A 26,064-nucleotide genomic window follows, 5' to 3' on the forward strand; every position below is an offset into this window, starting at 1 on the left:
GCATCTCCTGACCAGAGGAAGATTTAGAAGTCAGTGTGGTACACAACTTTTGTGCCTTTCAGGAAGGAATTTGTACGTATGTGGTTTTTATGATCTTGTAACATATGAGAGATTTTGACCTATTAAATTGGCAATCTTGTAATCCCAACATAAAATGTGCAATTGAGGGAATCTTTTTATTTTATTATATATATATATATATATATATATATATATATATATATATATATATATATTTTTTTTTTTTGCGGTACGCGGGCCTCTCACTGCTGTGGCCTCTCCCGTTGCGGAGCACAGGCTCCGGACACGCAGGCTCAGCGGCCATGGCTCACGGGCCCAGCCATTCCGTGGCATGTAGGAATCTTCCCGGACCAGGGCACGAACCCGTGTCCCTTGCATCGGCAGGCGGACACTCAACCACTGCACCACCAGGGAAGCCCTTGAGGGAATCTTTTTAGATTTGTAACTTTAAGTTGAAACCTTACTGAGTTTCTGTACAGTTCTGGAACATTTATAAGAATTTTGGGTTAACAGTGTTTTATAAGTTTAATTTTTTTAGACTTAGAATTATTTAGTATTAAAAAAGGTGGCTTTTTTGTTAGTTCAGAAAACTGAAGAACTTTACAAGGAAATAGGTGTATAAAAGAAGTTTAAAATGTTTGTAAATGGGTCCATAACCTTTATGGGTAATTATTTAAGTTTGTTGGATGTAGAATTGTCAGATTTAGCAAATAAAAGTACAGAACACTAGATCAATTAGAATTTTAGATCATTCAAATTTAATTGGGCATCCTATATTTTATCTGGCAATACCAACTTGACTTAAAAAAGGAATAAACACTTTTTTCTTAGGTTTATTTATTATTATTTTATTTATTTTTGTCTGCGTCAGGTCTTAGTTGTGGCACGCAGGCTCTTCGTTGAGGCACACGGGCTTCTCTCTAGTTGTGGCTTGCAGGTTTTCTCTTCTCTAGTTGTAGTACATGGGCTCCAGGGCGCGTGGGCTCCGTAGTTGTGGCGCACGGGTTTCAGAGCACGTGGACTCTGTAGTTTGCAACGTGCTGGCTCTCTAGTTGAAATGCGCCTCCCCTGCAGTGTAAAGCAGATTCTTTACCCTGGACCACCAGGGAAGTCCCAGGAATAAAAACTTTTATAAGCTGAACTTAAAAGCATGACACTATCTAAGGCAATAACCACCCTGCCAGGGTCCTGGGAAAGGTTTTAATTCCCAGCATCAAAAATAACCTAAACTAAGGCTTCCCTGGTGGCGCAGTGGTTGAGAGTCCGCCTGCTGATGCAGGGGACACGGGTTCGTACCCCGGTCCGGGAATATCCCACATGCCGCGGAGTGGCTGGGCCCGTGAGCCATGGCCGCTGAGCCTGCGCATCCGGAGCCTGTGCTCCGTAATGGGAGAGGCCACAACAGTGAGAGGCCCGCGTACCGCAAAAAAAAAAAAAAACAAACCTAAACTATAGGATGAGTGAGTCAATTAATGTTTTGAATTTTTAAGTTTGATACTTTTTTAAAAAAATAAATTTATTTATTTATTTTTGGCTGTGTTGGGTCTTTGTTGCTGTGCGCGGGTTTTCTCTAGTTGTGGCGAGCAGGGGCTACTCTTCTTTGCGGTGCGTGGGCTTCTCACTGTGGTGGCTTCTCTTGTTGTGGAGCGCGGGCTCTAGGTGCGCAGGCTTCAGTAGTTGTGGCTCACAGGCTCAGCTGCTCCACAGCATGTGGGATCTTCCCAGACCAGGGCTGGAACCTGTGTCCCCTGCATTGTCAGGCAGATTCTTAAGCACTGCGCCACCAGGGAAGCCCCGGGGACATCTTTTAAATTTGATAATTTGAATATTAATTTGAAAAATAAAGGAACCTCTGATTAGTGGTTTCTGTATATAGAAACTGCCCTTGAGGACTTCAAAAAAATCACATGAACAGATGGAAGCGATTGACCCCATTCTGTAATTAGCACATTGACTGCATGGACTTGAACTTTTTTAAAAAAAGTGCCTGGATTCTGGAAATAAAATCCTAAGAGTCAAATTTAAGTGAATCCAGCTAAGTGCAGGGGCTTTGCTTTGTGCTTTCTGTTTCATCTCACTTAACACTCCCCCAGGTCCTTATTTTGGTCCCTCCATTTTGCAGATGAGTAAACTGAGGCTTGTGCCCAAGGATACACAGCTAGCATGTTGCAGAGCTGGGATTCGATCCCAGTCACTCTGACTCAGGGTCAGCCTTCTCCCCCACCAAACCAGGCACACCACACCTCAATGAGAAATCTGCAGGACTTCCCTGGTGGCGCAGTGGTTAAGAATCCGCCTGCCAATGCTGGGGACACAGGTTCGAGCCCTGGTCCGGGAAGATCCCACATGCGGCGGAGCAACTAAGCCCACATGCCGCAACTACTGCGCCTGTGCTCTAGAGCCTGAGAGCCACAGCTACTGATCCCACGCACCGCAACTACTGAAGCCCTCACGCCTAGAGCCCGTGCTCCACAAGAGAAGCCACCGCAGTGAGAAGCCCGCATACTATAACTAGAGAAAGCCTGCGTGCAGCAATGAAGACCCAATGCAGCCAGGCAGTGAGGAGATAAAAGAGAACTTCCACTTTGTATTTATACACTTGGGTGTTGTTTGAATTTTTTTTTTTTAACAAAAACATGTACTTGTTCAGTAATTAGAAAAATAAAGTGCTAAAAAAATAAAGTGCTAAAAAATAAAAAGCTAAAAGCTTTTTATTCTTTTAAGCTGATTAAACAATGCCCATGCCAGCACGTCCTTCTGTGCCAACTTAGCCTCAGGCAGCTCTCACCCAGCCCCAGGAGTGACTGATAATGTGAGTGACTGGACCGACAAGGCTGCACTGGTGGCCCTCTGTTCCTCCTTCTGTCGGGCCTCCTTGTTGGGAATTGGGAGTTTGAGGCCATCTCTTCCGGCAGCCTGGAGCCTGGAAGGAAAGGCAGGCACTCACCTGACCCACACTGAACACTCTGAGGTGTCCTTCCTTCTGCCATTTAGTGGCTATGGGTGACATTTCCTGTGGCATGAACTTCCAAACAGTAGTCTGTTAGATGCTCCTGAAAAAAAGGATACACATACATTGGAGATTTATAATGCACATTAGCATATTAATGCTAATATTAACTGCTGAGAAGTCCTGTCATAAACAAAGCTGCTTAACTATGTTGGAACAGTATGTCCTGAATTTATTGTCCATGGAACACTCTTCTTCACATAATTCCTTTTAGTATCTTGAGCTATGTCCACCTTGGGAAACACCATCCTGATTGAGCGGGGACAGCCTGATCCCCTTAAAGCCTTAAGCACTAGTCCTTGTCAGTAGTCCCTACTGAAGAGTCCCATGTGTGTCATACGAGTGGGCAGACATGAGGATCAGCAGTTGAGATGCAGGGCCCCGGACACCACAGGCAGCCACAGCCATTCACCATGGGCACTGGTGGGGCAAGAGTCACTGGGGGACAAAGGGTACCTCAGAATTTGAGGAAGGCAAGATGGGGATTCCGGCGGGAGCAAAAGTATCACAGGCTGAGTTACCCAAAAGCAACAAAAAGAAACAAGGGGCCTGGGGCATCCCTGGATGTCCAGTGGTTAAGACTCCGCCCTTCCGCTGCAGTGGGCACAGGCTGGATCCCTGGTCGGGGAAGTTCCCTGAAAAAAAAAAAAAAAAAAAAACAAGGGACCTGTAGGGAAGTTTCTATTATTGGCAGGGGATGAACTGCATAACTCAGAACAGGTGTTTCCAGTGGCGGATGCCATTCTGTGTGTAATAAGGAGGGAGCCCTAACAATAATCTTGTCATAAATGCAAATTGCTCTAGTCATTAAGTTTCACAACCAGCTTGGGGTTTGGACCAGGGGAGGTGCATTATTTAAGGTTGTGTAATTGTGACAGATCTCACATTTGTATGATGGTTTCCAACTGATGAAGCAGGCTCTGGTTTGACCTCAAGCAGCATCTTCCACAAGGGGCTGTGTCTGGACCTCAAGCAGCTTGCTCTCTGAAGGCAGTCACTGCTCTGACTAGAGCCCTTCAAAGGCTCTTTATTTGGCATAAAGACCAAACTCCTTATTGTGGCCTCTACCTACCCACCCCTTCAAGGTCACATCCTCTATTCTCTTCTTCTTCCCCTGCTGGCCTCCCCTGGCACTGCTTGGCTTTCAGTTCCTGCCTCAGAGCCTTTGCATGGCTGTTCCCTCCACCTGCAGGGCTCTTCCTTCCTCCCACCTCCAAGTCTCAGCTTCAATAAAGACTTCAATGAAGTCTCAGCTTCAAGGGGGTGCCAAACAACTCTCTCCCTGGCCCCCCTCAGCCCATCAGGGGCTTCCCTCTCACTCTCTATTCATGGAACCCATGTCTTTGCTTCATGGCGTGTGTGACAATGTATTATTGTCTACGAGCTTGTGTGCTGTCTAATGTCCACCCACCCCCGACCTCTGACAGCTCACGCCAGCAGGGACATCTATGTGTGTCTGTGCTGCCCAGGACAGGACTGGGCATGTAGCAGGTGCTCAATAAATCATTGTTGAATGCATGATGTGATGCTCTGACTGACTCCAGAGCCTAGCTTCTCAACCACCTGAGAGGTTGCTGAGCCAGGGGAACTCAAGTCCCTGGATAACCAAGGGAGACCCCAGGCCACTGAGACAGAAGAAATAATAACAGAAACCACTACACACTATCTGCCTTTCTCGGAGCACTAGGTGCTAGGTTCTCACATAACTCCCTGACCTTGGGAGCGGAGCATGGAGCAGGCTTCTCGCTCTCGGCACTGATGACATTTGGGGCCAGATAATTCTTTGTTGTGGGGACTGCCCCATGCATTGTAGGATGTTCAGCAGCATTCTTAGCCTCTACCCACTAAAGGCCTGTAGCAATCCCCTAGTCATGACCACCAAAAATGTCTCTAGACATTGCCAAATGCCCCCGTGAGGGTGGAGATCACCCCATGTTGAGAATGTTGGTGTGGAGGTTAAAGTATATGCACTTGCATTTACGGCTCTTCAACCTTGGGCAAGTGTCTAAACTTCTCCGTGCCCATTTCCTCGCTTTTGAAAATGGGGATAATAAGAGCTCTTACATGGTAGAGCTGTGAAGATTTAGTGAGTTAGGGGTATTTAGTGGCCCTTAGGGATGTTCAGTTAGGGTGATATTCTGTCTTCAGAATAAACTGTGCGAAGACGGGGTTGCCATCCCCATTTTACAGATGAGAAAATTGAGAGAGATAAAGAAGTCAGGCCCCAGTTGCTGACTGTGAAGTGACATCAAAGGCAGGAATTCGGGTTCTCAGGATTAATTCCCTTTGCCAGATCTTCATGGGTACAAAATGACCCATTAACTCTAGACCTCATCTGACCAATTGCAAACTCTGAGCTGGTGGTGTCATATTTAATGGGTTAGATCTGCCAGGGTGGGACTAGGGTGAGGCAAATGAGACACTGGCCTTGGGTGTGAACTTTAAAGGGGTGCCAAACAACTCAGTAATCAAGATAAATAATACTTTATGAAATATTTTGAATAATTAGTTTGAATAATTATTCAAATGAATGCAGAAACATCCATAATGAACAAAGTATCAAAATCTTAAATAAAGACAAGATTCAACTGTGCACTTTCATGACTCTGCCTCATTCAGCTCACCCTAATTCTGCCCCTGGGATCTGCAGATCTGTGCGACCACTCAGTGGGCACACTTGGCGGGAAGGATGACATTGGAGAAAACAGCGCCCTCTTCTGACTGGCAGTGAACACTGCTCCTTTTCTGAGGCACCAAGTTCGCCTTTCTTGCCCCTTGAAGCAGCATCCCCATGGTAGAAGAGTCTCTTCGGGCACCACAATGCTTTTCGCCCTGACCCCTTAATGAGCCATCTAGATTAAAAGGTTACAGGCAAGTCAAATGATGCCGTTGGCCCCCCGGCCCACCACTTCCCACTGGCCTCTGCCCTGCGCTGGATCGGTTGCCTTTCTCGTTACCACCTGTGCAGACATGCCCAGTGACCTGTCTCCACTTCTAGGGAAGATTCTAAAGCTGCCCATTAATAGAAAGTAAGCCTTTCAGGCTCACCACGTAAAGGGACGGTGAAGAAACAGGACCAAGAGGCTGCTCACAGCTGCTGACTACCGAGCAGGGAGCTGGCTACTTCTGTAACTGCACAGTTTCTTTCTCTTTTTTTTTTGGCTGTACCATGCGGGATCTTAGTTCCCCCACCAGGGATCGAACCTGCACCCCCTGCAGTGGAAGTGAGGAGTCTTAACCACTGGACCGCTAGGGAAGTCCCCTCTTATTCTTCTTTTAAATGTGTGGTAGCCCTTAGCTACGTTCTATTTATTTTGAAATAATTTCAAACATGCATGAAAGTTGCAAAAATAGCCCCCAAACTCACATATCCTTCATCCAGATTCACCAATGAAGCACAGGATAATTATAATGATAAAATATTATAGCAATTATAAAACTAGAAAGCTTAGCAATTATATATTAGCTAATCTACAGACCTTATTCAAATTTTACCAGTTATTCTAATAATGTCCTTTATAGCAATATTTTCTTTCTGATTCAGAAGCCAATCCAAGATTATGCATTGTTCTTAGCAGTCTTGTCTCCTTGGTCTCCTCTACTCATTTAATTAATTATTTATTTATTTATGGCTGCGTTGGGTCTTCATTGCTGCATGCGGGCTTTCTCTAGTTGCGGTAAGCGGGGGCTACTCTTCCTTGCGGTGCGCAGGCTTCTCATTGCAGTGGCTTCTCTTGTTGCGGAGCACGGGCTCTAGGTGTGCGGGCTTCAGTAGTTGTGGCACGTGGGCTCAGTAGTTGTGGCTCGCGGGCCCTAGAGCACAGTCTCAGTAGTTGTGGTGCACGGGCTTAGTTGCTTCGCGGCACGTGGGATCTTGCCGGACCAGGGATGGAACCCGTGTCCCCTGCAGTGGCAGGTGGATTCTTAACCACCGCGCCCAGGGAAGCCCGGTCTCCTCTACTCTTTGTCTTTCATATCCTCGACATTTTTGAAGTGTACAGGCCAGTTATCTCAATTTAAGTTTGTCTGAGGTTTCCTCATGATTACATTCACATGATGCATTTTTGGCATGAATACTAATTTATATGTCACATGGAATTTCTTTTTCTGTTTTTTTAAAAATTAATTAATTAATTAATTTTTGGCTGCATTGGATCTTCGTTGCTGCGTGTGGGCTTTCTCTACTTGCAGCAAGCGGGGGCTGCTCTTCATTGAGGTGTGTGGGCTTCTCATTGTGGTGGCTTCTCTTGTGGCAGAGCACAGGCTCTAGGCGCGTGGGCTTCAGTAGTTGTGGCACACGGGCTCAGTAGTTGTGGCTTGTGGGCTCTAGAGTGCAGGCTTATTAGCTGTAGTGCACGGGCTTAGTTGCTCTGCAGCATGTGGGATCTTCCCCGATCAGGGCTTGAACCCATGTCCCCTGCATTGGCAGACGGATTCTTAACCACTGTGCCACCAGGGAAGTCCCACCATGGAGTTTCTTAAGTGAGCTTTTTCTAGTGTTCACAGGGCAGCCAGGTAATTCTGAGACACAGGAAGCGGATTGATTTAAAAGCCCTTAATAACAGCTAACATTTATTGAGTGTTCGCTGTTTGACACTCCTCTCTGCATTTGTTGATTTGGGGCTGTTCTCCCCTTGGAGCAATGTTGTATGCGATACTTATGTCGGATCACAGCAATAATAGCAGCTACAGACCCTGTTAGGGGTCTATTAAGCTGTATTAGGCCCCATATTATATATACTGTTCATATGTACTAGGTTTTTAAAGCCTCCCTACCATCAAGTATTACTACTGTTCTCATTTTGCGGAAGAGGAAATGGAGCCTCAGAGAAGGTGATTCACTTGCCACAAGTCTCCCAGCAAGTAAGAGGCACAACCAAGACTGTTCGATACAAGAGTTCAAGCCCCTGCTCAGTCATCTGTACCCTGTCTTCTCTGGCGTGTAGCAGCGACAAGGCCCCATCAGTGTTCCATCTCAGAACACCGAGAACAATCCATGTCCCCATCCCCCAGACTCCCTACAAATGGGGTGCTTTCTCCCTGTGTTCCGAAACCTCCTTCTTACCCCGCACAGAAGGCACATGAGAGATTGGGAGACACCCCACGCTGTGAGTAGGGGACCTCAGTAAGTTGTGTGGTGTTCTCTAGGGGCCGCCACCCCTTCTGGGTCATCATGCATTGGGCAATTATTTACAAACCATTGAAAATCACGTCAGTCCCAAAGACAGGGTGAGGAGGGTAGTTATGAGCAGAAGGTGTCAATCTTTAACCAAACTGTGATTCATGAATGAGTCTCAAGGCAGGAATCCCATTTCAGGATGGAATTTCCCCTCCACAGACAGAACCTGCTCCAAAGTCGTCCCCAAACGGGATTTAGATGCAGGCCAGTGTCCTTCATAACACATGACCTTAAGAAATCAGCCTAAGTGTGCAGAGGGTACAACGATGAATAAGACAGCTTCTGCCCTTGGGGACTCAAAAATAGAGAGTTAATTGGGCTTACCTTTGGTTTCAGTGAGTTTTCTGTGCCTCTGAGCTATCATTCTACATCCTGTGGCCACAGAATGTCATGATTTTGAATTACCAATGGAACTCTGGGATTCAAACCTTCTTGAGCCCCACTGGCCGCCATTTTATCTGGCCTATCATGACTTCTCTGACTGCAGAGTCAGGGAGGGTGGCCAACGGTCCTGGTTTGTCGAAGATTTGGGGGGGGGTGGGTGTTCAGTGTAAAGACAGGGAAGGTCCCAAGTAAATCAGGATAATTGGTCACCCTGCTGTTGGGAACAGGGGCGGCAGGGGGGAAGGGGTAGGTGGGAGAGGAATAATGGTAGCCAACACTTACTTTGTTAAGAATTTAGTAACACTGAGAACAAATATATGAATTAAGTACTTTATTACCCCTGTTTTGTAGAGGTGTAAACTGGGACCCAGAGAGAGTAAGTAACTTGTCAGAAATGCATATTTAGTAAATGGCAGTCAGGCTTTCCAGAGAGCAGTCTGTGTTCCCAGCCATTACTCTGCACTGCCTCAGAGGTCTCATGTGAAAACGATGCAGATAAAGTCTCAATACTATATTTGAAGACTTGGCAGGTTCTGTGAAGATCAAGAAAAGACAATATATGTCTGAATGCCCGTAAGTTACTGCTCAAATCACAAGTTCCTACTGGGGAATAAAGAGCACTAGTTTTTTTTTAGAGCAAAAATAATGTGTATAATTCCCAAACATCTTTACAGAAAGAAAAAGAATAAAAAATTATCAGTCAAAAAAAAAAAAAGCCAAGAGAGGAGAAAAAACAACCAAACAAAAAAACAGATCAGGTACAGCAAACACAGTACAGAGAAAACACAGTAAGATGGTAGATTTAAACTCAAGTATAACAGTAATTACATTAATCATAACGGACAAAGTATTTAAGTACAAAGATTGACAGACTGATTTAAAAAAATGCTGCTATTTAAAAAGGACACATCTAAAATATGAAGATACAAAAAAGTCAAAAGCTGGAGAAAAATACATGACGAGCGATTAACCAAAAGGAGGCTCCTACAGCTATAAGAATATAAAACAGACTTTAAGACCAAAAAAGGATTCCTGGAAATAAGGTGACTCCACAATCATCAAAGCCTCGAGTCACGAGGAAAATGTAGTTTTCAGCTTGTCTGGAAGGGATGAGCAGCCTGCTCAAGTCAGCCGGGGAGGTGACAGGCCGCCACATTACCTGACCCCCTCCCCAACACCTCCGGCTGAGCACTGTGCAGGCTCCAGAGGCCTGATGGCGGCCGGCCACGCCCCCGCCCCCTGCCGGCGGTCGGCCACGCCCCCCGCCCCCTGCTGGCAGCGCACAGGGGCTCCCTCTGCCCGGAGCCTACTTCTCCCTCGCCTTCGCAAGGCTAATCCCACAGGTCCTTTGAGAGGAGCTGCCAAGGTCTCTTCTTGGGCTTCCCTCTGCCCCTGGCGAATCCCGTGGCCGCCGGGCCTGCCCTCTGTCCCCTCTCTCAACTCCCAGGGCTGCCTTTGACCCGTGTATCCTCGGTGCCTAACCGGTACCTGGTATATATAAACAAGGGTGCGTGAGGGTTGTTAGTTTTGAAAGGGTAATTCATGAACACTGCCACATTTTAACAGGAAATTATCATTTTAACCTTTAATTCACCAAGAGGGTCAGTCTGGGCACAGCTGAAGACATCCAGCCTGGTATGCACGGGAACACTGGCCAACCTTCCTCAGAAAGGCCCCGCCAGGCAGAATTCCCTTCTCTCCCCCTGCACCCCTCACATCAGTCTTGAAGCCCCAACTCACTGCACCGCAAACTATGCTATTAGCATGTCGTGGTGGTGACCGTGGTGACGGTGTTTGGCGGTGGTCCATGGGAGCAAAGGCCCTGCCCAACGCTGGAGAAAAAGGGAAACAAGTTTCCCTGGTTTAAAATAACTCAACTCCTACAACGAGAGGAGGAGACGGAAAATCTTTCCAAGCCCCTAGGTAGGAATGGAGACTCCCTGAAGTGGATTTGTAATGACACATTTAAGGGAGGGAAGTGTCAACAGCAGAAAGTAGCCAAACTGAAAAAACAAAACCTGCCAGTAAGTGCCCAGCATCCTCCGAGGAAAGAAACAGAGACTTAGGAGCTCACAGGCCTCAGTGCAACATCACCTCCTCCCTCTGCTCTGAATTCACACTCATCTACAGCCTTCTAATTACGAGGTATCACCCTGGATACCCAGGAGGGGACACCCAGAATATGGGTTGAGTATGTCACCACCCATGGGAAAGGGACCCCTCTGTTGCACAGTTTTAAAATGTCTTGCATGTTATATCCTTTCCACTTTCAGCGCATCCCTGAGTGGGGTCATCCACATCCTATCAATCATTCCCCAGGGACTGGGCCACACACACCCACTGCACCGAGGGCACGGCAAGGGACTTAACTGTTCCTGAGTCCAAGGAGCAGCTGATAAGTGACCCTTTGTGAGTAAATAATAACTACTATTAGGGCCCAGAAATCTAGAATCCCTGTCTCTTGAGCAATTCTCAGGCTATACCCTGAGGCACTAGAGTACACTGACCAGGGAAATGGGTGTAGGGCCATCCCACCCAGGTTCAAATCCTGGCTCTGCACCAACCAGCAGTGCAACCTGGTCCCAGGATGAGGCACTGATGAATACCTACACCAGAGGCAGCACAGAACTCCACACACACAGTAAGCACTGAGCATTCACTTTGGTGGGTTGGAATGGTAAGAAATACAGGACTACTTACAGAAAATAAACCACTCTAAAAAGTGACAGTGGACTAGGTGAAAAGCATAAGCTGGTTGTCAGAGAAGAGGACTCATCTTTCAAACACCCCCAATTCTGTCTAGTTTCTCCGTTTCCACTACCCCAGACAAAACCTCCTCCGCCTCTCGTCTGTACCCCTGCAGTCGCCCATTCTCTACTGAGCAGCCAGAGGGTCTCTGAAAAACCCAACCCCCTTTCCTAACACAACAGCTTCCCAGCCTGATGGACCTCTGGCCCCTCCATGTCTGTCTGCTCCCCTCCCCTCCCCAACAAGCCAGGCCGCACAGGCCTTCCTTCCCTGCTACAAAGGCACCGACCCTCCCCCACCTCGTGGCCTTGGCAATGGCTCCCCCGCCCCCCCCCCCCCCCCACAGGCTCATGCACCTGCCCTTCCCACGGCTGGCCTACTCTGGTAACTCAGACCTGCAAACGTCACCTCCTCCGTGGGAACTTCCCCAAACACCCAGTCTTTCACATCAACCAACGTTAATCCTATGTACGACGCGACAACGACGTCTCCTGTTCACTTGTAAGTAGTTTCTCCATCATTTACGTGGCATCTGCCTTCCTCCACCAGAGTGCAGACTCCCCAAAGCATGGATCCTGTCAGTCTCGTTCACCACCGCATGCCTGGACCTTGAAGGGGGCCCGGCACATAGTGGGTGCTCCATAAATACCCAGACGGCAGCTGTCCGGACCCTGGTGGCCATCCTCACGGCCAGTTTTGTGCGCCCTGCGGTGGGTGGCAGGACCCGACAGCTCCCAGATCTGTAGCCAGAGGCGCTCGGTCCTGGCTCTTGACCGTGCGGCACCCGCTCCGGGTGCTTTGGCCGACAACCCTTGGGCAGACGAGGTCGGTGCGCTCCAGCTCAGGTCCCCACCAAGGGCATTACATTTTGTTTTTTAATTTTTCAAAAATTTATTTAGTTTTGGCTGCATTGGGTCTTCGTTGCTGCACGCAGGCTTTCTCTAGTTGCAGTGAGCGGAGGCTACTCTTCGTTGCAGCGCCTGGGCTTCTCATTGCGGTGGCTTCTCTTGTTGTGGAGCACAGACTCTAGGCACGTGGGCTTCAGTAGTTGCGGCACGTGGGCTTCAGTAGTTGTGGCACGTGGGCTTCAGTAGTTGTGGCTCGCGGGCCCTAGAGCACAGACTCAGTAGTTGTGGTGCACGGGCTTAGTTGCTCTGCGGCATGTGGGATCTTTCTGGACCAGGGCTCGAACCTGTGTCCCCTGCATTAGCATGCGGATTCTTAACCACTGCGCCACCAGGGAAACCTAAAGGCATTAAATTTTTTTTTAAAAAAAAGAAACCATATTTGAAATTAATTCTCAGATTGGGAGCAGACTTCTCTGGAAGCAGAAGTCAGTGGAAGTTGTGTTTCCATGGAGACCCAATCACATGCAACCAGGCTGTGATCACATGTAGCCACAATGATGGGGGAGCTGCCATCACTAAGATGAGGTGCATTTTTTTTTTAACTTTAATTTGCATTTATTCCATGCTGAATTAATTCCTAGGCCATGAGTTTTTGTTTCTTCGGTTTCTTCTGGGATGTCTTTTCCTTCTGGGCAGCCTCCTCTTCTGGTTTAGGACCAATCTGTTCTTTTTCAGTGAGGGTCATCTCAGTGTGCTGGGGAGAGCTCATGCACAGGTTAATCCACCCACGAGTTTGCTAAGTCCTGTACTGTATCTTGGGGGCTTTGTTCACCTGATGTTCTCAATGACCAGAGAATCTACATCTAAACCCTTGAGTTCAGTGTTACACTCTGCATTTTTAATCACGTGCAGTAAAAATTCACCACTGTTTTTGAGCCGTTGACCCTGCATCCAGCCCCTCTGTTTCGCCCGGGCACACCTACCAACGCTACCATTGTACCAACAGAATGGCCCTTAAGGCTCTGTAAAGTGAACATCCTTCAGATACTTGGTGGATTTGGGGATATGCACACCCTCATTGGCCTGAGTAGTTTCACGAATGTTCTGAAAGTGAACACAAAGGTTTGAACCTCTTGATTTGCATGATTTTATGGGGTTTTCTGGGTCAAGTAAATAGCGAACCATTTTCAGAGGTCACCTCAGACCGCTTATGAGAAGAGAAATGAGGTGCGTTTCGTAAGGAAAAGACCCCAATGCCCATTCTGTTGTTCCGAACTTTGGGGAATCTCCGTGGCAGCCTGCAAAATGTAAGTCTTGAACAAGGTACTAGGAGGTAGTCATTGAGCACCATGTGATACAGCAGTTAGGAGCATGGATTCAGGAGACAAGTGTCTACCCCACCAATTGCTGGCTATGTGATCTCGGGCAAGTTACCTAACATCTAAGCCTGTTTCCTCATCTGTTACATGGTGGAAGTAATAACACCCACACTCGTGGCTGCTGTGAAGATGAAAGCCAATGGGCTAATGCATGAAAAGCACAATGTCCAGGACAGAGTGTAGGCAGTGAAGACATGTCCACTAGCCACTAATTGCCATCTGCCCACCCTATGGATTGAAATGAAAACAATCCTTTTGAGAACTAACACTAAGGAGTGGATGACAAGCCATCCCCTACAACTGCCTTCTCCTCCTGGCTTTGCCTGCCCCACCCCCGGGGTCCGTCCCGTTTCTGACTCTTTGGCCTGTTCCTGCCACTCGTGCTGCTTCATTCCTCCTGCTCCTGGCCCTGTTGGGTACCCCCTACTACCAGACCCCCAACCCAGGCACCAGAACTACTGCTTGAAGGGTGACCAGACTACGATCCACCCATATAGATGTGTGACCTGGCTCCCTGCATGACCTCAGCAGCTCAGAGAAGAGACAACGTGGGAAGAAATGAGGGTGCACTAGCCTGTTGATAAATTAGATCAGGAAGCATCCTGATTTAGGTGGCATAATGTGATGCACATCTTTGAAAGTTTCATTACGATGTTCATGTTTAAGTGGCCTAAAGGCCCCAGCAGAGACAGCTAAGAGGGAGAGGTCTTGGTACAATGACCTGGGTGAAATGGATGCTAAAGTGAAGCCTATGAGGCACCCAGCAAGAAGCCTTGGAGAGATGTGTTCTCTTAGCAAGAAGAACTCTTGCCCTACATTCACACACGCACATGCACACACCTGCTGGCAACCTTCACCCATTGATTCCTGGCCTGCGTTTGGGGTCTTCATGCTCTCTTTTCCATAACTAACCTTTGACTATTCAAAGACAGTTTTCCAGCCCCTCTAAGGACTGGATGTGCCCCGTGAATGCTTGGTTTGGCTTGATCATCTCTGTAGACACATGAGGTTGGTACCATTATCAATTCTTCATCGTCATCCCCTGTCTCTACGTGAAGAAACTCAGGTTTACAGAGACAGCCAATAAGTGGTAGAGCTGGGCTTCATGAAGCCAGAGATCACCATCTTCACCTGAGTTACGTTCAAGTGACTCAAACACCTGGAGCTTGTGTTTCCACATCTGCACCACCATCTGTGTGTTCTTGCCAGCTCAGCATCCGCTGGTCACAATTTAGTACCTACATCCCTAGTTTCCCTGGGGTGCTATATCTCCCCTAATCTAGCCATGTAGCTCAGGAGAGGTAGGAAAGGATTTCTTAAACAAGATATAAAAAGCACCAAATACAAAGGATAATTTAACTAAATTAAAATTAACGTTTGTTTATCCCAAAGTACTAAAGAAAGGGAAAAGATAAGTCACAAACTGGGAGAAGATATTTGCAACACATGTTAACTACAAACCATTAAGGCATGGACAGAAAAATGAGGAAATGATATGAACAGGTGTTTCACAGACACAGAAACAGGAATGGCAAATAAATACATGAAAAATTGCTCAAGCCCATTAATCATGGCCATGAAGATTAAGATCGCAATGAGATACCATTTTACCCACTAGATAAAAGAAAAAGCCTTGTTTTGCCAAGTGTTGGAAAGATCCTAAAAATATTCTCTTATACTGTCTTCTAAAAATTTAGTTTTGCTTTTTATGTTAAAGTCTTTCATCTATCTTGAATTAATGGGGGAGGGGGGTGAGAATCGTTAAATTCCATATTCTTCTATACAAATAATTAATTGTTCTAGCACTTTTTACTGAATTGTCCTCCTTTCCCTGCTGATCTGAAATGTCAGCTTTGTCATAAACCAAGTTTCCCTATGTGCATGGGTCTGTTTCTGTGACTTCTGTTTCATTAGTGTTTTTATCTACCCCTACATGAATAGATAACTGTCTTAATAACTATACATTTTTAATAAGCTTGATGCTACCTTTCCTTCTTCATTGGAAGTATTTTGGCTTTTCTTGACCCTTTGCTCTTCCAAGGAATCTTAGAATCAGTTCATCTTCCTTGAAAAGCCCTGTTGAGATTTTGGTCAGAATTGCTTCTGATTTTGAAGGAAGTATTCCTAACTTTTCATTATTGAGGATCATACTTGCTCAAACTGTAGGTCTTTGGTAAATGCCTTTTAACTGGTTAAGGAAGTTCTCTTAGTTTCCTAAGAGTTATTACCGTAAGGGACCGTTGAATTTTATCTTAAAATTTTGCAACTATTTAGATGATATTATAGTTTTTCTTTAATATATTGATGAGGTTAACTACAAGAATATTTTTCTTATCTTGGTTACGAAGTATCAGCCTTTTTATTTATTGCTGGACTCGATTTACTAATATTTTACTTAGGATTTTTACTTCTTTGTTTTTGATTTATTTATGAGTAATACTGGTCTGATGATTTTGGTACAGAATTTACATTGGCATTGTAGAGTGAGTTGGGAATATGTCCTTTCTTTCTATTTTCCAGAGGAACCTATGAGAGAGTAGAATTTTCTATTCCTTGAAAGTTTAGATGTGCTTCTAAACTTTCTTAATGTTTCTGGACTTAAAAGTTTTCCTTTGATTAAAGATTTCATCAATATCTTTAGTAACTATAAGATACGTTTTCTATAGTTTAGAACTGACATTTTGCTGATGAACTGAACTCTTTATCATTATGCAGTGATCCTCTCCATCCTTCATAATATTTTTTGTTAGTCTATGTTATCTAATATTAATTTAGCTACACTAGCTTTCTTTCGGATAGTATTTGTCAGGTGTATAAGTTTCCATACTTTTACTTTCAACCTTTCCAGATTCCTGTGTTTTGGGAGTACTTCTTGAAACAGTGCCTCAGATTTTTTAACATTCAATTTGACAACTTCTGATTTTTAACTGAGGCGTTTAGCTAATTTACATTTATTGTGATAGTATATCTGGACTTATTTTTACTATCTTTTTGTGGGGGGAAAGTGTCACTTTTTAATATACTTCTTTTGGGTTGATTGGTGTTTGTTTTTTTATTGGCTTATGTCATTTCCCTCCTTCTATTGGTTCAAAAGATATATATGCATGTATGTTTGTACGTACATATATATGTGTCTTATTTGTATTATTTTAGTGAATACCATTGACTTTTTACCACACATATTTAACAAAGGCCAAAATTATTATACTAATTCACTTCTCACACAAGTGCAAAGGCATTAGGACACTTAAACTCCAGTCACCTCTTTTCTAATTTATTGTTCCCAGCATTTTAGTTCTGACCTTGTATTAAACCTATAAATTTTATATTATTATTGTCACCATGATTGTTTTCTACTGACAGTTTTGTTTAGATTCACCATATTTACCAATTTCTTCACTCACTATTCCGGTTTTCATTTCAGTTCTTGAGTCATGCTTCTTCTTTCTGAAGTATATCTTAGAAGTTCAGTTAGTCAAGTCTTCCAGTTGTAAAATCACTTTGTTTTAATCCGTATTTCACCCTCATTCTTTTTTTTTTTCTTTTTAATATTTGGCTTGTAGTTAGAATCTGTTCTTACAAAGACAACATGAATCTTTACACAGCAATATCTCAAAGTCTGGCAAGATGCCTGCACTGTGAGAGGTACGTAGGGACTGAGACTGTTCTCGAACCAGTAGAATCATCTCTACAAGCCCACACTCATCCTGGAGTATATTCTCAGACTAATTTTTCTTTTTCATCCTTAATTGCTTCAGTATTTACCTCTCAAAGATAGACATAAATGAAAAGAACAATAATAACATAGCAAACATATCAAAACACAATACCATGATCATATCTAAATTATTTTTAAAACCAGGAATCTGCTTTTTTTTTTGACAAACATTATATGTTTTACTTATTGGAGGTATCTAAAGGTAGAGACAGAAAGTAAAATGTTGGCTACCAGTGGTGGAGGTAAGGGGGAAATAGGGAATTATTGTTTAGGGGTATAGAGTTCCAGGTTTGCAAGATGAAAAACTTCTCTCAGGCTCATTTTTTCTGCACCCGGCAGCCTGTGGGATCGTCCCTGACCAGGGATTGAACCGCACCCCCTGCAGTGGAAATGTGGAGTCTTAACCACTGGACCACCAGGGAAGTCCCTCTTAAGATGGTGAGTATCCAATTCCCAAGTCTTTGAAGATATTATTCTACTATCCTTTAGCTTCCAATGTTGCCATTGAGAAATCTGCTAACGATGTGATTCCTTCTTTTGTGAGTAATGTTTTTTTAATAACTAGCTGCTTTTGAGATCTTTTGTTTTTAGTGTTCTGCAGTTTCACTACCTTGTTTCTTGGTGTGGATTTCCTGTTATTTATCCTGCTTTATATGTTATATTTCCTACATCTATGGAGTCATGTCTCTTTTCTGCTCTGGAAATTCTCAGCCATTACTCCTTCAAATTTGGCCTCTCCTTCCTTCTTCTTTGATGTTGTTTAAATGGATTTTTAGATCTTCTCAGTCTATCCTGCATATACCATATCTTTTTTCCTGTTTTTCATATCATATCACTCTGTGCTAATATGTCTGAGTAATTTCCTCAGATATGTCTTCCAAATCACCATATTTGGTTAATCATGATCTACGAGAATACTGGATGCTCTCTTATGGAGAACATCCTTATTTGTGCTTGGAGTGAAGGAACGCTACCCACCTGAGGCTGCTGTAGCCATTTGAGGGTCCTGATAACTATGGGACTCGCACGTGCAGCTTCTTCAACTTAGAGCTGAAGGCTTAGTCTCCCAATATTGCTTATGGGTCTGCTATACATATCTGGTCCTGGGACAACCATGCATTTCACATTTATTTACTGCTCACTGCCCCCTACTCTTATTTTAACACTTTAACACTCTTATTTTATTTCAGCCAAGCAACCCACGACAAAGTCTATTTTATCCAAGACAGAGGTGTTTTGAGAAGAAGGGTGTTTCAGAATATCTGGTCCATGGTATGCTGAGATACCATTTGAATTTTAAAAGCCTAAAGATGAGACTGTTAAATTTCACCATGTTTTTGGCATATTCCAAATTATTGAAGCAGTGTTGAACCCTGATTTTCTTCCCAGCTTTGTTTGATTTAAAATTTGATGACAAGTTCAGATTTCTGTTTATCTAAATTCTCTCTTTTTTTTTTAATGTCATGGACATAGAATTGGAGAATTTCCATTAGAAAATGGCTTCCAGTCTGATATTGTCAGATTAAAGAAAGTTGGGCCACTGTTGTTTAACCTTCTACGAATCCACTGAGCTGTGATGTTATACAGTCTAGATTGCTTCATCTTGCCCATAAACAGGTAATAAAATGTTTTGTCCAAAGCCTACTACAGTCTGTATACAGTTCCTACAGCAGTCTTCAGATCTACTTATGATAATAACTGTTGAAAAACCCTTCCTTTGGAGTGATTATGCATGCTGAACCCTTGGTAGTTACCTATTTTGTTTCGGTTTAATAATCATGCGCAGAACTTTGCTAGAAGTCAACACCATCCCTCTTGGTCTCTAGATTCCTATATCAATCTTTCTCCCTATTTGAAGTGGGACCCTAACTCTAATTAGAGTCTTGTGGCATGACTTCTCGAAGATCACTGAATACGTCTCTGAGGTCATACCCAAATATCCTTTTGGTTCCCTGGGCAATAATTTCTTTTGATCTGGTAACTGGGACTAATTTTTTAGGTTGTTGGGTGTTCTTTCCATGTCTTTTCTTCCTATCCTGGACTTGTTTTCCCTCTTCGTGATGTTCTAACCTGACCAAATGGAAGCTCTTTCTGTGTGATGAAGATGAAGTAAACAGGAACCTGGTGGTTTTGCTTTGCCTTTGCCATCTGTTAGCATTACATATGCTCAGTTCCTTTTTTAAATTCATCTTCTTGATCCAAATCTGAATTTAAATGAAACTTTTTCTGTCTTTGGCATTCCAGTCTCAACCATTCTGAGTATTAGTCTCTCTTGCTGCTTGTTAAAAGTTCAGGTTAATCTTTTGGAAAATTTCCATTATCTTCTAACTTATACACAGGTGATTGGAAAATACTTGTACAGTGTTGGGGAGGAAGAAAATTTCCTCTACCCTTGTAAATTCTTTTGGCTGGTCTAAGAATTAAACTGACATGAGACACATTAACAGACGAAAATCAAACAAAAGTTTAATAATGTGTATATAAGGGAGAGACCCAGGAGAACTGAGTAACTTGCCAACATGGCCCAAACCCTCACCTTAAATATCATCTTTGGCTAAAGACAAAAAAGGATGTTTGAAGGTAGTGGTTTGGGACTTTATAGGGGAGAAGGCAAGTCACATGAAGATGGAAAAGCAAATGTTTGGTAAATAAGTGTTTGCTGGGCCAGGCAGAGACAGTGGACACAGAGTGAACTCTGCTCTCTAGGCCCTGCTGGGGTTTCCCCCACCATGTCTACTCCATATTCTTTGCAGATATGTCTGATGATAACTCTATCCTGGGAACAGCCCCTTTATCTAAATTGTTTAGGCAGCTAAGGGGGAGGTAAAAAGAAAGATTTCCTGAGTCTTCTGTTTCTTAAAAGTAAGGAGCCTAAATCAATCCTCATGCCAAAGAGACGTATTTTGAGGTGGCAAATTTTGCTCCCCTGCAGCAGTCACATTGCTCTCTCAGAGGCTTCCCTTTCCTTCCCATCCAGGATCTTCTCTGACCTAGGACTGTGCTCAACCGGCATTTTCAACAAATGAATCAATAGTGGAAGAACTGTCGTTTTAGAGCCTCCTGATTATTGAGTCCTTCTTTCCATGATCATATGCTGCATTTTGACATATGTTGACTTGTCTCATGATATATTTTTACTTCTTAACTCTTGCTTTGATGTTCTGTTTTGGGGGTGTGTAATAATTCAACCTGTAATTTAGACTAGAGTCAAAATGTATCTCCCACAACGTGATCCTACGCATAAACAGAGGCTTGACAATTATTTAATTCACAAATAAATGTATAAGCAGTATTTTGAATTTTTTGTAAAGAAGATGCTTTTTTGCCTAAAAATGTTAGTATTTCATAGATTTGTAGATATAAGCTGCAAGGTGAGCTTTGCCGTATCTTTCATAATTAATTCCATTACTAGTTATGGCAGTAGGCATCTCAGTGGTTAGAACAGAGATTTTGTGTTCATACACAGCTTGGTTTGGATTCTGGCAGTATCAGCTGTGTGATCTTGGGTAGCTTAACCTCTTTGAGCCTCAGTTTCCTCATCTGTAAAATGGGGCTAATAATAGTACCCACTTCATAGAGTTGTTGGGATGATTCATTGAGATAATATATGTAAAGCACTGAGCACAAAGTGAGACACACAGGAAGAGCTCAACACATGGTAGCTAATATTTGCCTGCTCTGTGCCACTCATCATGTTGGCCCCTGGGGAGACGGAGGTGGAAAAGGAGTTCACAACTCAGTGGAGTCAAGAGTCACTGAAATGAGTAAATATAGCTTCATGTACAACGTGCTACAAGGGTATGGATGATGGAACAGTTAATTTTTTTTTAATAGTGTGGTTTTTTAAATAAATTTATCTTATTTATTTATTTTTGGCTGCATTGCTGCGCATGGGCTTTCTCTAGTCGCAGCGAGCAGGGGCTACTCTTCCTTGTGGTGCGTGGGCTTCTCATCGCGGTGGCTTCTCTTGTTGCGGAGCTCGGGCTCTAGGTGTGCAGGCTTCCGTAGTTGTGGCACGCAGGCTCAGTAGTTGAGGCTCGTGGGCTTTAGAGCGCAGGCTCAGTAGTTGTGGTGCACGGGCTTAGTTGCTCCGTGGCATGTGGGATCTTCCTGGACCAGGGCTCGAACCCGTGTCCCCTGCGTTGGCAGGCGGATTCTTAACCGCTGCACCACCAGGGAAGCCCCAGAACAGTTAATTTTGCATAGGTAATCAGGGAAGACTGCTTCAAGGTGGTGACATCTGAATAGCCTGTTGGGCAGGGGGCTCAGTGGTTGGCTCAGAATTGCCACGCAGTAAATTTTTGGAGAATGGATTGTGCGGATGGCTCATAGGCCCAGGGATGCTGCCCAGCTGGCATCTGTGGACATGTGGTATCATGTATTTTTCATTTTTCTCCTATGTATATTTCCGTATACTATTGACTTTTTAAAATTTTTATTTATTTATTTATTTTGGCTGCCTTGGGTCTTCGTTGTTGCACGTGGGCTTTTCTCAAGTTGCGGTGAGCGAGGGCTACTCTTCGTTGTGGTGCACAGGCTTCTCACTGCGGTGGCTTCTCTTGTTGCAGAGCATGGGCTCTAGGCGCACAGGCTTCAGTAGTTGTGGCACGCGGGCTCAGTAGTTGTGGCTCGCGGGCTCTAGAGCACAGGCTCAGTAGTTGTGGCACACGGGCTTACTTGCTCTGCGGCATGTGGGATCTTCCTGGACCAGGGCTCAAACCCGTGTCTCCCGCATTGGTAGGCGGATTCTTAACCACTGTGCCACCAGGGAAGCCCTCCATATACTATAGCATTTAAGTCTCAGCCATGTTGCGTTTGTACTTGGCCTTTGTACTTATTGTTACTCATAATTCCATCAGAGCTTGTGTATAATCCTTGATTCAATAGTTACTAATATTTTCTTATTATTAAAAGACTCTAAGTCCTTTGAGGCAAGATGTGTTCACCAGAGTGTACCTGGAATGCAGTAGGTCCTTGGTAATATTCGATGAATGAATGAATGAATGAATGAACTTCTTTGACTGCTGGCCCCACCACTGGCTATGGGATCTTGAGTGAGTCAGTTAACCCCTCAGTGCTCCCATCTGTAAAGTGGGTTAGCACATCTCACAGGGTTATTGTGAGGACTAAATGAGGTGATGTCCAGTGCCCGATCAGTAATAAGTGTGCATTAAACGGTGGTGACCATTGGCACCACTCAGTTCTGACTGGTATGCTGCTGAGTCTAGGAGATGTCCATAGACTGTGTGGCAGGGTGAAGTCTGGGGCCCTTTGCTGCACCAGCTGGCAGAGGAGAGGTTTCCAAACTCTTTCCTAATGCTGGGGTGAGACCTGTCAGGTAATAAGGAGTTTATACTTAAAATGACTGAAGGTGCCATTAGGAATGTGGATTGCCCCTGGGACTGCTCCCTGGCCTCCCACCCACCGCTGATTCCTCAGAGAGAGTGAATGGGGCATTGCTGACTTGAGGTGGGACCACAGGTGAGTCCCCTCCTCTTCTCCTGCCTTCTGAGCTTCACCGTGAAACAGAAGCTAATTAAGGCTTCTCTACTGTCAGTCACCAGGTGGAGAAGAGTCACAGGGAAGGTGACTCCCACCTGGAGCTCAGTGTATCTAAATAAAAAACTCTGGGGGGAAAAAAAAACCTCTCTGGATTTAGAAACTCCAGACCCTAGGAGGCCTCTGGGGCCACAACTATGAATTAGAAGAAAAGATGAATTACCCATTTTCAAGGTTTTGGAGAGGAAAAAAAAATTAAATGTAAAAGACAGGTGTTTTCCAGTGTTCCAATACACCAGGTAAAGCTTATTGATGGCTTCCAATGTGGGGTCTTCCAGGAAGTCATCCATGCATTTCATTCCCTTATTTATTCATTCACCCCCTCGCTGTTTGGTGAATGCTCCCTGAGCCTGAGATTGCTAATAAGTTGTAACTGAGGACTAAAGATCAGTCTTAGTCCCTGCTGCCTCTCTGGGCCTGCTCGGGGGTGTTGAAGGACTGCTAGTTTGAGGAGAGTTAAGGCCAGAGAAGGTAACATGGCCTTTGATGAATAAATTGTCCCCAAAGCTCTGAGAACAAGTCCATGAAGCAAGTCAGATGAAGCCCTTGAAATCTGAATGATGAGGTGGCTAACATCTTAGAAGAAGATGCTCCAGCTCCAGCCAGGGAGATTGTCCCAAACTCTGGATGGATTCCAGCAGCCCTGACAGAAGCAGATTTTACAGGGTGGTCACCAGTGGCCTCAGAGATTCACCTTTGCCACATCTCTGGGGCTTCTCATCCACATCCCATTCTTAAAACCCAAGACCTGCCCAACTCAGCTAGGCTTTGCCAGTCTGGAGGGCTTGGCAGGCCTGAGGCTGCCTTTGTGGTGGATTTAAATGGACAAGAGAGTCCTGCTGGGTACTGGTCCCACCTAGGTCTGGAGTGAGAAGCAGACAAGCCAGGGACTCAGTGCAGGAGGAAGACATCTCTGTTGCAGCCACCACCACCACACACACACACACACACACACAAACACACACACACACACATGGTGCTCAGCACATAGCAAGTGCTCAGTAAATATTTGTTAAATGAATGAATAAGTACTTTGGTGGAAGAAGCCCGCAATACAGTGTGGGTCCAAAGGGAACTTAAGGAAGGCTTCCTGGAGGAAGTGACATTTGAATTGAGGTATGGAAAAAAGAGAGGAAGGAGTAGCCAGGCCAAGTAGGAAAGGATGAGAGTTCTTGGCAAAGGCCAAGGTGGTAGACTTCAGCCCAGGCGCCCTTGGAATGCTAGGAAATGAGGCTGGAGTAGTAAACTGAGGCCAGATGTTCAAAAACCTAGGCTTTGTGGCGGATAAGTTAGACAGAAAACAGTATTTGAATTTTAATGGGTGATAACCTTTATGCTCCCCTTCCTATTTTTTTGGCCTAGTGAGGTTTAATTGTCCTTAAAATGAAGAAATGGCCATAGCGGGCATTTAACCAGTGGTGGCTGAAAGCCTTATAAGATGGCTATTTTTGTCCCCAAGAGCTTTGGAGCTAGACGATCCAGGGTTGGAATTCCCAGTTCTGTCCTTTACAGGGCAAGCCCCTCTTCTCAGAATTCTGAAACAGGAAGCCAAGCACAATGTCCACCTCATAGGAGCAAATGAGATAACCCATATAAGGTAGGGTTACTTTGCTTGCCCGAGAACCTGTCTTTCTCTCCGAGCCCTTCGGGGTCAGAGATCCAGCGGGAGTTACTGCCGGGTGCGGTGCCCAGCAGAGCTAGGCACACAACAGGTGCTCAGTAAATGAAACACAATGCCGCGACGAATTCTGGCGTCGCATTGTGAAACTGTGTGTGGCCCTCTGGGTTCCGATCTCTCCCCCAGGGCGCAAGTGAGCGCCTTCGGGGCGGGGCTGGGGTGTTTGGGTTCTTCCCCTCTTCCCCCAACCCCGCCCCTGGCTTCGCGGCGTGAAACTATTGGATGCCTGGAGACGGGTTGCTGGGGTCGGGTTGTGCGGAATACTAACTTTACACTCCGGGCTTAATGCTATAAGCCGGGGGCGCCGGGGAGCTAGGGGTTCTTGCCCCTGAGACCCCAAGACAGAACGCAACAGCCGGGGAGCAGCGCTGGGGGCCGGGCGCGGGCGGAGCCGGCTTTTCTGTCGGAGGACGTAGGCCCTCACGCAGCGCCTTTAAGGCTCCCATCCGAGCCGGCCCCGGAGCTGAGAGCGGCGCGGGCGCGGGCAGTGCTGCTGGACCTGAGCAGGAGCCCGGGGCCGAGGACAGGCGTCTAGATAGTGCGGCTGGTCCCAGGCGGCTGAGGTCAGGTGAGGTGAGCGCTGGTGGGGTGGGGCGGGCTGAGGCGGGGTGGGGGTGTGCACGTCTAGGAGGGAGTATCCGGGGGCTCCTCCAATGGCCCCGTGACCTACCTTCCACTTACCGAGTGCGGGCTGCCTGGCCTCCCTCCAAGCGGCACGAGGTGAAGAAGGGTCGGGAACATGCACCTCCCTTTTTACTCCGTTCCCCCGCCCTGGCATCAGCCCCTGCGCGCTTCCTTCCGGTGCCTGGATAGGTTTGACATTTCCGAATCCCTGGTCCCCCTACTTCCTGCTTTCCTAAGGCCGCGGACAAGGTGAGGATGGGTCGGGGACCTGCAACCTCTTTCTATTTGGCCTCCCCACTGCTTGCGCCATCATCAACCCGTGTGCGCTCCCCACCCAAGTGCCTGGGTGGTTTGGAGGCTCCTGCACCCCCATTTCTCCCACTTTCTGGGGAAGGGCTGCTGCTCGGCTGCCCTCCCAGCCGCAGTCACCTGCTCCCGTCCTGCCCCCAGACATCCGCACCCCTCAAGACCTCTCCCAGCCCAAACCGACCTCCAGCAGCCTTTCAGCTCCCCTTTCCTCAGCCTGCCCCAATTCCCTTGCCCTTGCGCCCTCTCCTCCCCTCAGCTGGCGAGTCAGGATACTGGTCCAAACACCCTGACAGCCCGGAGCCGGCCGGCCAACAGCCGCAGCATCCCCTGCCCACTCCTACAAGGGCTTCCTGGCAGTCTTGGAAATGCAGATTGTGTAACGCCAGCTGCAGGGCAGAGCACGTGCGGGTTTGCACCCCTGAACCCGCAGAGGAGGGGAGGAGGCCAAGTTGACAGAGTGAGGTAGGGAGGGAGGAAGAGGGTGCCGGAGGGTGAAAAGGCTGTACATCCAGGCCAATGTATGAGTCCTTTTTTGTGCCCCCGGGCCTAGCTGGTTAAGTAACAAAAGGTCCCAGCTGGGACCAGAGGCCAGCATTTGTCTCAGCTC

The 26,064-nt window shown here is 45.9% G+C and overlaps 1 protein-coding gene and 1 long non-coding RNA gene across 7 annotated transcripts in view; one reads left to right on the plus strand and one right to left on the minus strand.

The window, feature by feature from the left end:
• Positions 1-26,064, plus strand: part of ABHD6 (abhydrolase domain containing 6, acylglycerol lipase) — a 120,617-nt gene that overhangs the window by 42,012 nt on the left and 52,541 nt on the right. For 2 of the 6 annotated variants that reach the window (XM_073811267.1, XM_019947718.3), the window contains 2 exons: positions 17,627-17,725; positions 18,761-18,904. The gene's annotated coding sequence lies outside the window, so the exon portion shown is untranslated. Of the gene's footprint in view, positions 1-17,626; positions 17,726-18,760; positions 18,905-24,746; positions 25,098-25,318; positions 25,398-26,064 lie in introns of those variants that run through there. The other 4 variants (XM_073811269.1, XM_073811268.1, XM_073811270.1 and 1 more) reach the window with 4 other exon arrangements.
• On the minus strand, positions 861-25,329 carry LOC141279780 (uncharacterized). Its single transcript, XR_012334658.1, has 3 exons — positions 25,206-25,329; positions 2,969-3,074; positions 861-1,089 (listed from the first exon to the last, which is right to left on the minus strand). It is a non-coding gene; the product is annotated as an uncharacterized lncRNA (long non-coding RNA).

Source organism: Tursiops truncatus, chromosome 10 (assembly GCF_011762595.2).
Source record: "Tursiops truncatus isolate mTurTru1 chromosome 10, mTurTru1.mat.Y, whole genome shotgun sequence".
Classification (NCBI taxonomy): Eukaryota; Metazoa; Chordata; class Mammalia; order Artiodactyla; family Delphinidae; genus Tursiops; species Tursiops truncatus.